The sequence below is a fragment of the Schistocerca gregaria genome, chromosome 5 (genome assembly GCF_023897955.1).
Source record: "Schistocerca gregaria isolate iqSchGreg1 chromosome 5, iqSchGreg1.2, whole genome shotgun sequence".
Taxonomy (NCBI): Eukaryota; Metazoa; Arthropoda; class Insecta; order Orthoptera; family Acrididae; genus Schistocerca; species Schistocerca gregaria.
The window spans coordinates 564267349-564283984 of NC_064924.1; positions in this window are offsets into that span (position 1 = coordinate 564267349).

The following is a 16636-nucleotide window of genomic DNA, read 5'->3' on the forward strand; positions in this document are numbered from 1 at the left end:
GGACATAATACGGCGCTGTAATCTGAAGGGGGTGTATAGGAACGCAGAATGCGGGCAGTAGCGTGTGAATACGCCGGCGAGTGGGCGTAACAGTAGTAGCAGCAGCCGCGGGGTGCGGACTGGCCTGCCACCTGTGGGCGGGTGGTGGCACCACGGCAGGGCGGGTGGCGTGGGCGTCGCGCGATGGCGTCCGCGGTGCCCAGCGTCGCTCCAGTCCTGATCGGCGCCGGCCCCTACCCGCCGCCCACGCGCCGCCGCTGGAATATTCCAGGCGGAACGCTATTTTTTTCCCTCCAATTTTCACCTCCCCCGTAAGGCCTGTGCCCACTTTCACCTCCTGCAGGCCTCCGCCTACTAAGAAAGGGTTCTACACAAAGGACGCCCGCCTCGCAGAACTGTAAGCCGCTTTGACGCTCTTCACTTAATAATGGCCCCAGTGAACTGGAACGCAGAGGCAAGTTTCATGATCCGTGTGCGAGCATATTCGTCCACGGGAAACTACTTTCGAAATACCGAGAATGAATTTTCAGTGTGATATTTGGAAGCTTTCTGCAATGACCTACTGTCCACTCATGTACGAAGTTTCTGAGAAGGCAAGAGGGAAGTGAACTTGTAGCCTATCTTCCTCCTTCACAATTTTTGCAAGCTTTAACAGTTTGTAATATTAGCTATCGTTTTCTGCAACCCTACAACCCGTGGGGTAGGGGGGGGGGCAGTTTCAACGTATATATAAAAATGAGAGCCTCTAAGGGGTACCCAGCGTAACTTCAGGAACACCAAAAAACACTGATCGCACTTACCTGGTCTGGTGTAAGTAGCCACCAGCTCAACAACACAGCTCCCTGAAAAACTCTCCTGTGTACATTTTATTTCATGAATTCATGCCTTCCTTCTCGTGCCACATCTGTTTTCTTTAAGATAAATAATAGTCTAGGGAATAGATTGATTATCCTGTAAATGAGTACCCAGCTAGACTGGTAAAACAGATTGTATTGGTCAGCCCCTATGTTCTCCAATCAAATTGGTACAAATAACTTTTACACCTCACTCAGAGTATCTTGTGTTCAATACCAGTGGGAGGTTCCTACCCCAGTCCGCGGCATCTAGTAGTCACGCCTACTAGATGAGTGGCTTGCCAAACGAGTGCAATTATTGTTCGTACATCAAAAATATTTTCATGATTATCACACTCACTGCAACTCGTCCTTACTTCTTAATGCAGTGGACTGAATAACGCATCTCACTAAGAGCTATTGCACATTTCTGATGGACTCACTCAACACTGGCAAGGCCACATTTCCTTCCTGTGATATATATTCTATCCAAATCTTGGACATCCCAGAAAGTAAATGGAGGTTATGATAAAATACATCAACAAAATGGCTGCCCACAACTCAATAATCAAGACCACTATTTGTTTCATATATATCCTCTTTTATTACAATAAATTCTATCACGCTAATGTTGAAAAATTCCTTGCATTACACTCAAACACAATATTTAAACAAGAGATTCTCCGCCCAATGGGCATGACAACATAAGCATTTTACTATTCTATGGTCCCGTAATGTTTCTGTCTATTGCTACTATGCACTTTCTGGATTGGTAAGGAATCCTTCGCTACTTCATTCTCTCCCACACTCTCTTAACCGCATTCATTAGCAACATAACGAATTTGCTGACTTTCGTGCATTACTAGGAAAAATCATGCTTGTCCCACCGTATTTGAAACTAATTTTCTACTGTCTCAAGCAAATCACACAGATTAAATACACATAATAAATCACACTGCAGTATAAAACACATCTCAAAAACAAATGTTTGGATTTCTACTCGTTCTGCGTTCCCGCATCAAACAATAGTCATCCCAGGTTCACACGTCATTCACCTACGTAATAATTTTCCTACCACAAGCTCTGGAGGATTTATGCACTTCTCCCTGTGCAATGCAACCCACATGGAGTTGCCGGGTAGATAGCTGACTCACCTTAATTCACTCTCAGAGTATGTGAATATCAAGCTGGCGTCACACGAATGTATCTCATAATGTAAGTTTCGGTATCTTATTTATCTCACACACGGATCGTCAACTGAATGCTAGGGCAAGCACTTCTAATTCTTTTTACTGCCTCATAGTCAGGTTGAGACTCACACTGTACTCACCACGTGGAAGTGCTTGTCTCTAATTCAAGTTCTGCGCACGGAAATCTTAATTATTTTCAACTTAGATTTACACACGTAAGTATTTCATCTTAATACTACCACACGCTAGTAATTCGTCTTATGATTACAGCACGTGGTTTCTTTGTCACTTCCGAAGAATCCTATGTTCCCCATGAATTTTTACCTGCCTATCTTTTTCAGAACAATTTACATCAGCCTCCCACCAAAAGTTTCTGAAAAGAGAAATTATTAGTTCATTTACTCCTAAATATTCCACATGCATCCATATTAATTTAAATTTGTTTTTCTGGATCACACATAGAGCACGTCTTCACACCTAAGGAACCAGCGACAGAGTGCTGAAACATGGCCGTTCATCCGGTTATCCCGTGCTTCCGCAGAAGTGGGGGAGGACCTTGCCACCGTATTAGTCAGCCACATTCCAGGTCCTCTGGTGCTCTGGTATACTTCCTCTCTATGGTTCGGCCAAAGGTGACCAGAGAACCGTCTCGAACACGATCATAGAATCTACCTTTACTATCTGTGGTCTGCAGACGACCAGCCATTCATTGAATTCACAAACATTATTTAACTGGATTCAGGGATCTATTTTAAGGAAGTGCACATCTGAATAATTAAACATACAAATTGCCCTGCTTTCCTACACTGGTATCCGGCTTCGGTGTATTAAATAAAATGGTGTTATTCTATAAAAAACGCTGTTCTGACAAGAGCAACAAAGTATGTTGTTATACAGAATGAGATTTTCACTCTGTAGCGGAGTGTGCACTGATATGAAACTTCCTGGCAGATTAAAACTGTGTGCCGGACCGAGACTCGAACTCGGGACCTTCGCCTTTCGTGGGCAGGTGCTCTACCAACCCTTTTTTTTGTAATCTCATTTTGTTCGCTTTTGTTCGTTACATCTGCTCGGGGCGGACGTCGAAAAACATCTGTTTAAGTTCGTTATTGATCGATTAACTCAGTTTCTTTTTATTACAGAGGGCAGCTAACCCTCTGACCGAACACGCTGAGTTACCGTGCCGGTACCATCTGAGCTACCCAAGCACGACTCACGCCCCGTCCTCACAGCCTTACTTCTGACAGTACCTCATCTCCTACCTTCCAAACTTTACAGAAGCTCTCCTGCGAACCTTGCAGAACTAGCACTTCTGAAAGAAAGAATATTGCGGAGACATGGCTTAGCCACAGCCTGGGGGATGTTTCCAGAATGAGATTTCCACTCTGCAGCGGAGTGTGCGCTGATATGAAACTTCCTGGCAGATTAAAACTGTGTGCCGGACCGAGACTCGAAATCGGGACCTTCGCCTTTCGCGGGCAAGTGCTCTACCAACTGAGCTTCCAAAGAACGACTCACGCCCCGTCCTCACAGCCTTACTTCTGACAGTACCTCGTCTCCTACCTTTTATGTTGTTATACATTTTTTCTATGTCGGGCAGTACTGTACACTTTCACCAGAATCCACGATAACTACTAGTTCAGAGTAATCTTCTTCCCAAGAGTCTGAGATCTTGCGACCCCCGTAGAAAATTAAACACACTGGCGAAAGTTAACTAGTACTTCCTTCTACGGACACCTGTTGAACACTATTGCCACGCGCAGTATGCAAATGTATATAGTCTACCGCACCATCACAGATGCCAGAAAAGGGACAGCGACGAGGTGTAAACTGTATCAGTCACTGTCCGATCATATCTAGGGCTGGAACGAGTGTCGCCATAAAAGTCAAATATTTGTTCAGAGTATCCAAAGCCTCTCATAACGCGACGGGACATACTGCACTCGTCAAAGGCAGTCACAAACTCATATCACAGCTTACTAAGCTACTCAGATCCGAGCGACGTTGGCGACATGATCCGCTCTGGGTCGAAAACGACCTGCATCTCCTCTGAGCAAGGGGCTGTTATCCCTGTAAGTAAATTCTCTCCCGTCTGTGACATCATACGCATCACTTTTCTTAGGTAACTGAACTGTATTACTAGTAGAAAATGTGACAAATTGTTATTCCCACTCGAATCACTCATCCTTCCATAATGAACGCGCGATCGACGGGACGTCAAACTCTTATCTTTCTTTTTCTTCGAATCACTCACTAAGAAAATTTTGTTATCTCTGCTTAACTTTCAAATGTTATACTGACGTACTTCACGGTAGTGGACGAGTCTAACACTCACAACCCAAGGGATTTCCCTTCACTTTAAACCGAAACTGTATATAATCGCCAACCTTCCAGAACATTCGAGGACCCTCCCCATGCAAGCTCTTCCACCTACGACAGCAACCTACGACCGTCACGCTGTCCACCATCAACTGTGCTTCCCAGGTTGCTCTCCCACGCGACCCTTCGGAACAATGGAAAAAATGGCTCCCGTTTTCGTATATGAATTTTGTTGCTTCGCTTCCGTTAAAACTAAATGGGTCTCAACTGATTTTGATGCGGAGTGCAGCATTAAACTTAGAATACTCAGATGCATATGATCAAACACAAGAAACAAATTCACTTTTAAATAATCGCAAGTATTTCTTCTGCACTTCCTAGTTTAGGCACTTGCTAACGCCCCGTCTTCTCTTTCCACTGTCGCCTTCTTCTGAGATCCCTTCTTCCTCCTGACTGGTAAAGCAACGGGAAATACGTTGTAGGTTTTGCTATCTGTCTTTGCGGGTGTCAAAATACGTGACATACCTGGCCGTATATTTTCACAGAACTAACTTAGAAACTAACGTTTATTACACCGCCTAGGGGCCACAGACCTTAGTATGTGACATAAATTTCAGCTTGATACGTCTACCTCTTTCCTGAGGAAAAGCGGTCTTAAGAAACGGATGGAGAGAAAGACGGACTTATAAAAAATTACGATTTTTACACGTGTGGTATAATCACAAATTAAGAATTACCGGATTTCTTTGCTTTCGTAGCAGTGTGAAACGTCCCTTCTCGCTAAATTTCATGATTCTAGGCCAACGGGAAGTCACTGTAGGTTCTGATGACTGAGTTAGCCAGTATGAATTGTGTAACATAGATGGCTGTGTCTTCTGATTGCATTGACTTAAATGCTTCACTTTTTTACATCGCCAAGGTACCATAGGCCTCCACATGTGGCATTAATTTCAACTTGATGCGACTACTCGTTCCTGAAAAAACGGTTTTGAACGGAGAGAGAGACGGACTGACGGACAACAAAGGGATCCCATAAAGTGTTTCGTTTTAACCGATCGAGGTACGGAATCCTAAAAGGAAAAACCACAGGAAATGAGAAATCACAAGTAATTATTGTACTTGGTCCGTAATGCCCGGTTCCGAGAAAAAATGGGAAATTAATACACTACAGGACATTTAAATTGCTGCACCACGAAGATGACGTACTATAGACGGGATATTTAACCGACAGGAAGAAGATGCTACAATATGCAAATGATTAGCTTTTCAGAGCATTCACACAAGGTTGGCGCCGGTGGCGACACCTACAACGTGCTGACATGAGGAAAGTTTCCAACCGATTTCTCATACACAAACAGCAGTTGACCGGCGTTACCTGGTGAAACGTTGTTATGATGCCTCGTGTAAGGAGGAGAAATGCGTACCATCACGTTTCCGACTTTGATATAGGTCGGATTGTAGCCTATCGCGATTGCGGTTTATCGTATCGCGACACTGCTCGCGTTAGTCGAGTTCCAATGACTGTTAGCAGAGTATGGAATCGGTGGGTTCAGGAGGGTAATACGGAACGCCGTGCTGGATCCCAACGGCTTCGTATCACTAGCAGTGGAGATGACAGGTATCTTATCCGCATGGCTGTAACGGATCGTGCAGAAACGTCTCGATCCCTGAGTCAACAGATGGGGACATTTTCAAGACAACAACCATCTGCACGAACAGTTCGACGGCGTTTGCAGAGCATGGGCTATCAGCTCGGAGACCATGGCTGCGGTTACCCTTTACGCTGCATCACAGACAGGAGCGCCTGCGATGGTGTACTCAACGACGAACGTGAGTGCACGAATGGCAAAACGTCATTTTTTCGGATGAATTCAGGTTCTGTTTACAGCATCATGATGGTCGCATCCATGTTTGGCGATATCGCAGTGAACGCACATTGGAAGCGTGTATTCACCATCGCCATACTGGCGTATCAGCCGACGTGATGGTATGGGTTGCCATTGGTTACACGTCTCTGTCACTTCTTGTTCGCATTGACGGCACTTTGAACAGTGGACGTTACATTTCAGATGTGTTACGACCCGTGGCTCTACCTTTCATTCGATACCTGCGAAACCCTACATTCCAGCAGGATAATGCAGGACCACATGTTGCAGGTCCTGTACGGGGCTTTTTGGATACAGAAAATGTTCGACTGCTGCCTGGCCAGCACATTCTCCAGATCTCTAACCAACTGAAAACGTCTGGTCAATGGTGGCCGAGCAACTGGCTCGTCACAATACGCCAGTCACTACTCTTGATGAACTGTGATATCGTGTTGAAGCTGCATGGACAGCTGCACCTATACACGTCATCCAAGCTCTGTTTGACTCAATGCCCAAGCGTATCAAGGCCGTTATTACGGCCAGAGGTGGTTGTTCTGGGTACTGATTTCTCAGGATCTGTGCACCCAAACTGCGTGAAAATGTAATCACATGTCAGTTCTAGTATAATATATTTGTCCAATGAATACCCGTTTATCATTTGCATTTCTTCTCGGTGTAGCAATTTTAATGACCAGTAGTGTTGTAATAACGGAGAAATGAAATAGTTTCTCTAGCTGTGCAAAGACTTGCCTGGAGAGTTACGTCAGAGCTGTTTTAGGACTAAAGACCACAAAAACACAAGCGAGGCAGAGGAAATTGGCCTTAGTTTTATGCGCTAGGAAAATAAAGCAACATGCCACTGGTAACAGGCATATTGTACGCATGTACGAGGTTCGCAGTATTATAGCTTTGCTCTCCCTTTGGAGTCGCCGCTCGAAGCCTAGGCGCGATCGCATAGTTATTTACTGAGGCAGGAGGTAGTCATTGTTCAGCAGCTCCCGGATGTGTTGTGCTGGTGTGTTGGTCGTAAATGAGTCCTGTGTGTGTGTGTGTGTGTGTGTGTGTGTGTGTGTGTGTGTGTTGTGTGTGTGTGTGCGTGTGTGTGAACCGTTACCGGCAGCCGGCACTAAAAGCCTGGACGCCGCGAACGTCGAGCTGCCGAGACCGAGCGGCCGCCTCCGCTCGCTGACCTGTTCTGTATTGAGCGGCAGCAGCCGTCATCCGCGAGAGCGCCGCCGGCGTGCAGACACACGAGCCCTGCACGGTACGTCCTGAGGCGAGAAGGTGGTGTGGAAGAATGTTAACTCGGCAGACACAGCGTGAGTAAAGTAGCGCACACAGTCGGACGCAAGAGAACGCAGAAAGGGAAGGCCTATATCTCTAACATCGATCTGTTGTACAATTCTAGAACATGTTTTTTTGCTCGCGTATCATGTCATTTCTGGAAATCCAGAATCTACTCTGTAGGAACCAACACGGATTCCGGGAACAGCTATCGTGTGAGACCCAACCCGCTTTATTTGTTCGTGAGACCCAGAAAATATTAGATACAGGCTCCCAGATAGATGCCATTTTCCTTGACTTCCGGAAGGCGTTCGATACAGTTCCGCACTGTCGCCTGATAAACAAAGTAAGAGCCTACGCAATATCGGACCAGCTGTGTGGCTGGGTTGAAGATTTTTTGGCAAACAGAACATAGCATGTTGTTCTCAATGGAGAGACGTCTACAGACGTTAAAGTAGCCTCTGGCGTGCCACAGGGCACTGTTATCGGACCATTGCTTTTAACAATACATATATATATGACTTAGTAGATAGTGTCGGAAGTTCCGTGCGGCTTTTCGCGGATGATGCTGTAGTATACAGAGAAGTTGCAGCATTAGAAATTTGCAGCGAAATGCAGGAAGGTCTGCAGCGGATAGGCACTTGGTGTAGGGAGTGGCAACTGACCCTTAACACAGACAAATGTAATGTATTGCGAATACATAGAAAGAAGGATCCTTTATTGTATGATTATATGATAGCGGTACAAACACTGGTAGCAGCTACTTCCTTAAAGTATCTGGGCGTATGCGTACGGAACGATTTGAAGTGGAATGGTCATATAAAATTAATTGTTGGTAAGACGGGTACCAGGTTAAGGTTCATTGGAAGAGTCCTTAGAAAATGTAGTCCATCAACAAAGGAGGTGGCTTACAAAACACTCGTTCGACCTATACTTGAGTATTGCTCATCAGTGTGGGATCCGTACCAGATCGGGTTGACGGAGGAGATAGAGAAGAGCCAAAGAAGAGCGGCGCGTTTCGTCACAGGATTATTTGGGATCCGTGATACTGTTACGGAGATGTTTAGTAAACTCGAGTGGCAGGCTCTGCAAGAGAGGCGCTCTGCATCGCGGTGTAGCTTGCTGTCCAGGTTTCGAGAGGGTGCGTTTCTGGATGAGATATCGAATATATTGCTTCTCCCTTCTTATACCTCCCGAGGAGATCACGAATGTGAAATTAGAGAGATTCGAGCGCGCACGGAGGCTTTCCGGCAGTCGTTCTTATCGCGAACCATACGCGACTGGAACAGGAAAGGGAGGTAATGACAGTGGCAAGTAAAGTGCCCTCCGCCACACACCGTTGGGTGGCTTCCGGAGTATAAATGTAGATGTAGACGTAGATGAATGGCGAAGAACCAAATAACTGGACGGACAACGGCTGGTCGTAGGCTGGGATACTCTGGAAACCTGCCGAACAAAGATCTGATTTTTTCATCATGTCGACGCCGAGGCCATTGCAGGGGCGGAATTCTAATTCGGACTGACAGAAGACGGGTTGTGCTTGCACGTGTTACGGGGGGCAAGTGGGTGTAGCCATTAAAACCGGATGATACACTTCGCAAGGGTATTCACGAGTTACCTCAGCAATCTGTGCAGAAGTAAGCTGAAGCAGTGTATTTAGTCACTGTTGTTCTTAGCAAGCCGCGTGCAAATTATATCTCCATTGGTGACGTTGTGCCGTGTTCTGTTTGCAGGAAAGTCTTCAATCCTGTGGCACACTTGGCGATATTCCGGAAATATGAAAATGTTTAACTAGACGACAGTGCGCATCTGTGCCGAAGTCTCTCTGGAAACTGAGAAACGTGGTGGCAAGTTAGCAACTGTCGTATTTACAGCTTTTTCGATGTTGTTCGTGAATAGAGCGAGGCCTCGCACGATCGATTTCGCCAGAATTCTTTTTCATTCCTACCGAGCGAGGTGGCGCAGTGGTTAGCACACTGGACTCGCATTCGGGAGGACGACGGTTCAATCCCGTCTCCAGCCATCCTGATTTAGGTTTTCCGTGATTTCCCTAAATCGTTTCAGGCAAATGCCGGGATGGTTCCTTTGAAAGGGCACGGCCGATTTCCTTCCCAATCCTTCCCTAACCCGAGCTTGCGCTCCGTCTCTAATGACCTCGTTGTCGACGGGACGTTAAACACTAACAACCACCACCATCTTTTCCATTCCTGGAGAGGAAGCATTCGATTTCATACGCGACGACAACTCATGTTACATAATTTTACACCAAACTGTCGCCAGCAATACACACGTCTGTACATCTCTGTGGCCCTTCTAAAGCAACCAGCAGTTTGGGTTGGCTTATGCGGTATTTATTGCCCCTTTTGTCGACTTCCCAAATCTAAGGTTAAGATTTTGATAATTACTTCCGCTACGCAGTGGCCTAACTGTTCCGCAATAGTATTCAGATCAATGAATAGAAACCACGATGGAACGTTTCGCTCTCCTTATCCTCTGTGGAAGTTAATTTGTGCTGGTTGTCAGGATTTAATAGCAGTTCGTTATAACCTCTCACTGCAACATCCTCTGGCCCTATGAGCTTGTTTTATTTCGCTATTTGTGCTCCTTCATCATCCTTGAATGCTTGTCTCGTCGTAACTCCCCACAAAATGTGCAAGCTGATGTCTACGGCCGGCGGGTGTGGTCGAGCGGTTCTAGGCGCTCCAGTCCGGAACCGCGCTGCTGCTACGGTCGCAGGTTCGAATCCTGCCTCGGGCATGGATGTGTGTGATGTCCTTCGGTTAGTTAGGTTTAAGTAGTTCTACGTCTAGTGGACTGATGACCTCAGATGTTAAGTCCCTTAGTGCTTGGAGCCATTTGAATCATTTTTTTGATGTCTACGTCAGTATTTGATCATCATAAAAGGCTACGGGCAACTCCGTGATATAGATTCCTTTATTGAGCATTCACCCTTGATATGTTGGAAAAAGTATTGCTAGCAGCGTTCAGCACAGACCCTAACTTCACTCACCTTACCACAGCATTTCTTGAAAAAGGTGGAGGACTTTATAAGCTTCGATAAAGTCATTTTAACCGAAACATAAGACCACTTTTCAGTGCTGCAAAACGCAACCTTTGGTGTAACATATGACGTATGTTAACAACTAGAATAGCTAGATCATAACAACAACCTTATCCATGGGTGTGCATTGGGATATGAAGCTGACTTTGTCTCTGCGGAGATTATAATACTTACCGTATTGTTTATCAAACGTGTCGTCTTTTACATTCAAAAAAAATTCATCCCATCCAACATTTACAAAATAATAAATATTATTTTTTCCTGCAACCTTCAGTGTTGTTCGCTCAGACTGTGACTGGAATATGTATGCTGCGTCACCAAAAAGGAGACAGTTCTTAGTCTTGTTATTTGATATCTATGTGACTCGAAATGCAACAACTTCAATATTGTTCTTCCAGACATTACAAAAGACCTGGCTATAGAAGATAGCAGATCATGGCTGTTTAGAACTTTTTGTGCACAGCAGTATGAAAGACAATGCTTACGTTGCTAGGCATGGTCAAAGACGAGGACAGATGAAGTATATGTAGTTACGTGATGGTTTCTTCAAAGTATATTAGTAATGACTCCACGAGTATTCATTCAAAGGCCTGCTCGCATTCCCAGCTTGTGTAATATTGTACGTCTCTTATTCTTTTCTATCATTTCATAGGTGTGACTGTATACAATTATGTCAACAAATGGTATGAAAGCAGGTGCACGCCATCAATATGAGCAAATGCTGTGTATCTTCTAAAGTCTTACCACTGAAGCTCTCACAGTGTCTCTATAAATCAGATTACCAGTTATTCAACAACGAGTCCAGTTTCAAGACCTTTTTACTGTCAGATATTAACTATTCTAAATGTTATCAAAACATGAAATTTATATTTGGTGCATGTCGACCCGAAAGTTTTCCGTATTTTCTTGACTTTTATTACAATCATTTCTTGAGAGAAAGATGGCTCCTAATTTAACATATTAAATTTTATGATTTCATAACCAAACACCAATTTTTTCTCCTCGAAATCTAAGGCTCTAAGAGTTGGGTTGTTTTGGCGGAAGAGACCAAACAGCGAGGTCATCGGTCTCATCGGATTAGGGAAAGATGGGACAGGAAGTCGGCGGTGCCCTTTCAAAGGAACCATCCCAGCATTTGCCTAGAGCGATTTAGGGACATCACGGAAAACCTAAATCAGGATGGCCGGACGCGGGATTGAACCGTGGTCCTCCCGAATGCGAGTCCAGTGTGCCAGCACTGCGCCAGCTGGCTCTGTAAAGGCTCTAAGGATATTTAATTGATATAAATGGAGTTCTACATGGAAATTTTGTTCGCAGCCTGCACTTTACAAGCTGCTAGTGTTGTTGAGGGTGTAGAAACAATACTACTTTCATTCATTTACAAATTATTTTCATTTTTATCACGAAAACATTTACTGCCTTCAGTTTCAATTTTGTTTCATTCATCTTGTACGTAAGCATTATGTAAAATATTTACCTTTGGTAAGGGCATTTCTTTAATTAAATTAAAAGGTCGTAGGTCTTTTCAGCAATGTTATAATGGATGAAATGAAATTAATTTTACGCTATATAGACAAAAATGATGAAACGAAATGAAGGTTAAATGCAGTTTATCAACATGCTTCTCTGCAGTTATAAGCAGATTTAAGAACAAAGCTGCCAGTGCAAACATCCTCTTTGCAATAGTCTGCGCCAGTTTTGCAGTGATTAAACCATAGTTGTCCAGATGAGTCACGCATGCCGTTGCCTTTATCCCAAGGACCTGCTGAGTAGACAGTAAAGTTTCGCGCGTTCACAAAAGCAGTAACTCCCGTCTAGTATCGATACGACTTTTATGTGCACTCTGCTCATGTGAGCGGAGCAGGATGTGAGTGGGTGGATACTGTTTTGATTTACGACTGATGGAGCAGATACCAGGCTGTCGCTGCTCGATGCCAACAGGCACGATCATCAAATACAAATTCTATGCTGGGTGTCGGGGAGGGAAGGCGCGGAGAGACATTGGTCAAACTTTTCAGATGACCAAACATCGCGCAACTACCCTAATTTGAAGCAGGGCTTCTTTTCCGAGCTACGGAGCCATTCAAGAACCAAGTATTCCTATTAAAAAATTGATTCAAGATACGATGTTATACAAGACGTTTTTCCAGTTTAGCGTGACTCTCGGGCTCCTTTATAAGCCATTCAGAGTATCTTGTTTCTCCCTGAAAATATTCCAGAACGCAGTACACGACAGTTAACTTTGCGAAGAGCGTAACGGATATGCGCATGCAACTCAGCAATGTGACAATTATCATATGTTTTCTTTACCGTCCTGGCGTTGTCTGTATAAGTCGTACCACTGATGCTGGAGGGACAGTGCATGAGACCGGTTGGCGGGTGTAGACAGATCATACAATTATGACTATTGTCGCCTAGTGGCCGTAGCAGTATGACACATGGCGATGAAATGGGAAAGAAAACATCCCTTAACTGATTTCTTGCAGTATTATATCCAGTGTGAATAACTAATTTAATAAATGTGTTTTAGTAGAGTTTTATAGTATACCTAAATGACTGTGTATTATTTTGAGTTTATTGGCTAACGAGCTGCGAGATCTAGGCATAGGGTCTTACGTGAATGGTCGTTGAGTCGGCTTCAGGTATATCTAGCCCAAATTCTGAAAATAGTTAAGCAACAGTACGCCTTCTTTCGCCCTGATTTCCAAGCAGGATGCTCCCTCTGTCCCTCCCACAGAACAGGTCATCGCGTACCGTAGAGGGAACCACGTCGCTTGGACTAAGCAACAGCCTAACGATGTCGGAGGCATTGCACGTACTCTTTGCTCTCAACCCCCTAGCAGCGTTCATCTTACGGATATACAGAGTGCGTTTCATAAGTAATGTGACCCATTTTTTGCTGACGCAATGGTACACCACGGCGTGTTGTAACCGGCTGGGCTAAGTGGAGGGGGTGTTAGCTTCAAAACGCTCTTTGTCTCATTCTGCTGCGAGCTGCCGGAGAGTCAGGACATGCGTTTCCGCCAACCCCGTTTTATGTGACACGGCACAATGGATCATTCTGCAGAGCAACGGTTCGCTATCAGATTTTGCGTTAAACGTGGGAAGTCCGCCACCGAAGCGTTTCTATTACTTCAGCATGCCTTTGGGACTGATTGCTTGTCCAAATCACAAGTTTTCCGATAGCACAAGTCGTTCACGGAGGGCCGAGAGGAACCACCGACGAACCTCGCAGTGGACGGCCATCAACCGCACGAGTCGACGAAAATGTGAAGCGTGTGCGCGATTGTTTGAACTCTGACGGGCGGCTGAGCCTTCAATTGATAGCACAAACTCTAAACATGTCAAAAACAACCGTGTTCCGCATTGTAACCGAAGATTTGAACATGAGAAAGGTGTGTGCCAAACTCGTCTCAAAAGTGTTGTCCGAGGAACACAAGCACATGCGAGTGCTTCGGTGCCGAGAAATGTTGGAAGTGTATGAAAATGAGCCTCATTTTTTTAAACTCAGTTATCACTGGTGATGTGGATTTTTGAGTACGACCCTGAAACAAAACGGCAGAGTTCAGAGTGGCACACCCCATCGTCGCCCCGTCCCAAGAACGCACGGCTGAGCAAGTCGTCAACGACTTCCTGGCCAGGACCGACACCCCATTGGTTCCCCAGCCTCCCTACAGTCGTGACATGCTCCCGCTGACTTTTTTTGTTTTTGTTTCCTCGGTTAAAAGGAGTCATGAAAGGAAAACACTGGGACACGATTGAAAGCATCCAGGCGCATGTCACATCAGCTTAAAGGACATTCCGGAAAAGGCATTCCAGGATGCCTTCCAGGCATGGAAACAGCGGTTCCAGAAGTGTATCGACGCAAGAGAGTGCTATTTAGAAAATTTTTGATTATTTGTACGAATATATTGAATAAATGATTTTTTATGAATTTGGTCGCATTACTTATCGAACGTACCTTGTACTGCAGCTAAAACGACTAGGAACGTCGGTGCGCTTTATCTTAATATATGCGCACCAAGCCATCCAGCGAAATACGTCACAAGGAAAGCAACTCACAAGGGGTACTTGCCTAACCCCGTCTTAGATAGATTTCATCACATATTTAAACTTAAAATAAGGATATTTCAATAATGATTTTAGGTTGTAGATAAGAAAAAGTTTGCGTCTTCTGCAACTGAACGTTTTATTTGTGCGCACCTAACGCGTTTCGCCTATTCTTCAAATCTAACAACAACAAAAAATCACCACCACCCTCGGATAAAAACAGAGATGGCATTCTTACGCCTTAACAACCAAAAAATGTTCTGTTCATGGTTCAAATGGCTCTGAGCACTATGGGACTTAACATCTATGGTCATCAGTCCCCTAGAACTTTGAACTACGTAAACCTAACTAACCTAAGGACAGCACACAACACCCAGTCATCACGAGGCAGAGAAAAATCCCTGGCCCCGCCGGGAATCGAACCCGGGCACGAGAAGAATATTTCATACAGAAGGTCATAAACAAAAATAAAAATACACTCATTGACCAAAAGAGCAATAACAGAAGAACAGTACCAAAGTAATTTATAGTTCATCAAAAATAAAAAAAAACGAAAAACAAAAAACGGGAACGATGACGGAGGCCATCGTCGAAACCTTGGAATTTTATCCGAATCTGACGCAACAGTTGAACCGAAAAATTGTATTGCAAGGAATCCGTCGCGAAAGGCTTCACAGCCACGTTCTACTAACTGTCTGACAGGCGATAGTGCCACACCTACGTAGATTTTAATCTTCACCTTATGTAGTAGCTTCACTTACAAAGGAATTAATTTCTTTCTCAATAGCCTAAAATAATTTTATTTGTTGTAATTAATGATGAAATGTTAATATGATGAACAGGGTGATGCAGACAAAATTTTGGAGTATTTTGGTAGAAGGGACCGATGGTCTCCGGTGCCTACTCATAGAGTGTTTACATTTCGATTGGTCTCTTACCCCTTGTATCGCCAGTGCATTCCAAATACCTGCACAACAACGCAAGTGTCAACGGTGTGCACTGTGTCTCTTGCTTGGAAACTAACTCGTCCTTCTTCACTCAAGGTGTTTACTGTTGACAGCAGTAGCGCCGACCTTGCGCTTGGTCCCCGAGCTTGCATTCAAACTGCTCCTTTCTGTCCCGGGTTTGTTTTTTCCTGGCAGGGTTAATTGTACGTTAACAGCCTGAATTACTATTGTGAAAGTGTGTTCACAGAAACAAAGATAATTCTAGTAAAAAAGCCGAATAAACCATAATTAGATGCTCGTAATTACACTGTAATGAGCCACCGGAGATCATAGATCCCGTACACCGAAATGCTCACAGAATACCCCTGAACAACCTATGAAATTTTGGCGGTGTAGTTTTGTTTCATCCTGTACTACTAGCTCTATATGCATTGCTCTGTACCTCCTTAGAATTGTTTTATACTCATCAGACGTACTACCTAAGTAATGAGGATTACGTGCACCAAACATTAATAAAATTAAAAATACAAACAAGTGCACATAGAAATGTGAGTACGTATGAAATTGAGTAAAGTGGAAGATGTGTTAAGGCACAGCTCCGATTCAGTTGTATAAGCTACGTAAATTAATCCTATGTTGTAGTGAAGAGGTTGGAGGAAGAAAGTATTAACCTTCAATTTATTGATGACTAGTTCAGCCACACCACGTGTCATGTTGTCGGAGACACCGCATGCTGATAACACGTTTTTCTCGTGTCTACTACCAGATACAGACGTCTATTATACAATTTGTTTTATCGTACTGTATTTACGTTCTTAACTTTGAAGATAGCTAAGCACATAACACGCAGCAATTCAAAATACGTTTTTGTTGGTTAGCACTTCCCTCCGCCGACCCGTTCAGTTTCTTGCTGGATAACTTTAATGTGTATTAAGCAGCACGAAAGAGTAATTGCATTAGTAAGCACTGTCAAACAGTTGTTTACGCCATTGACTGTGATAAACTGAGAATACTTGAGAGTGTTTCTAAGCGAATATTCGTGGCAACCAAGCATAAGGAGTGAATTATACATGCAAGGTAGCTAGGC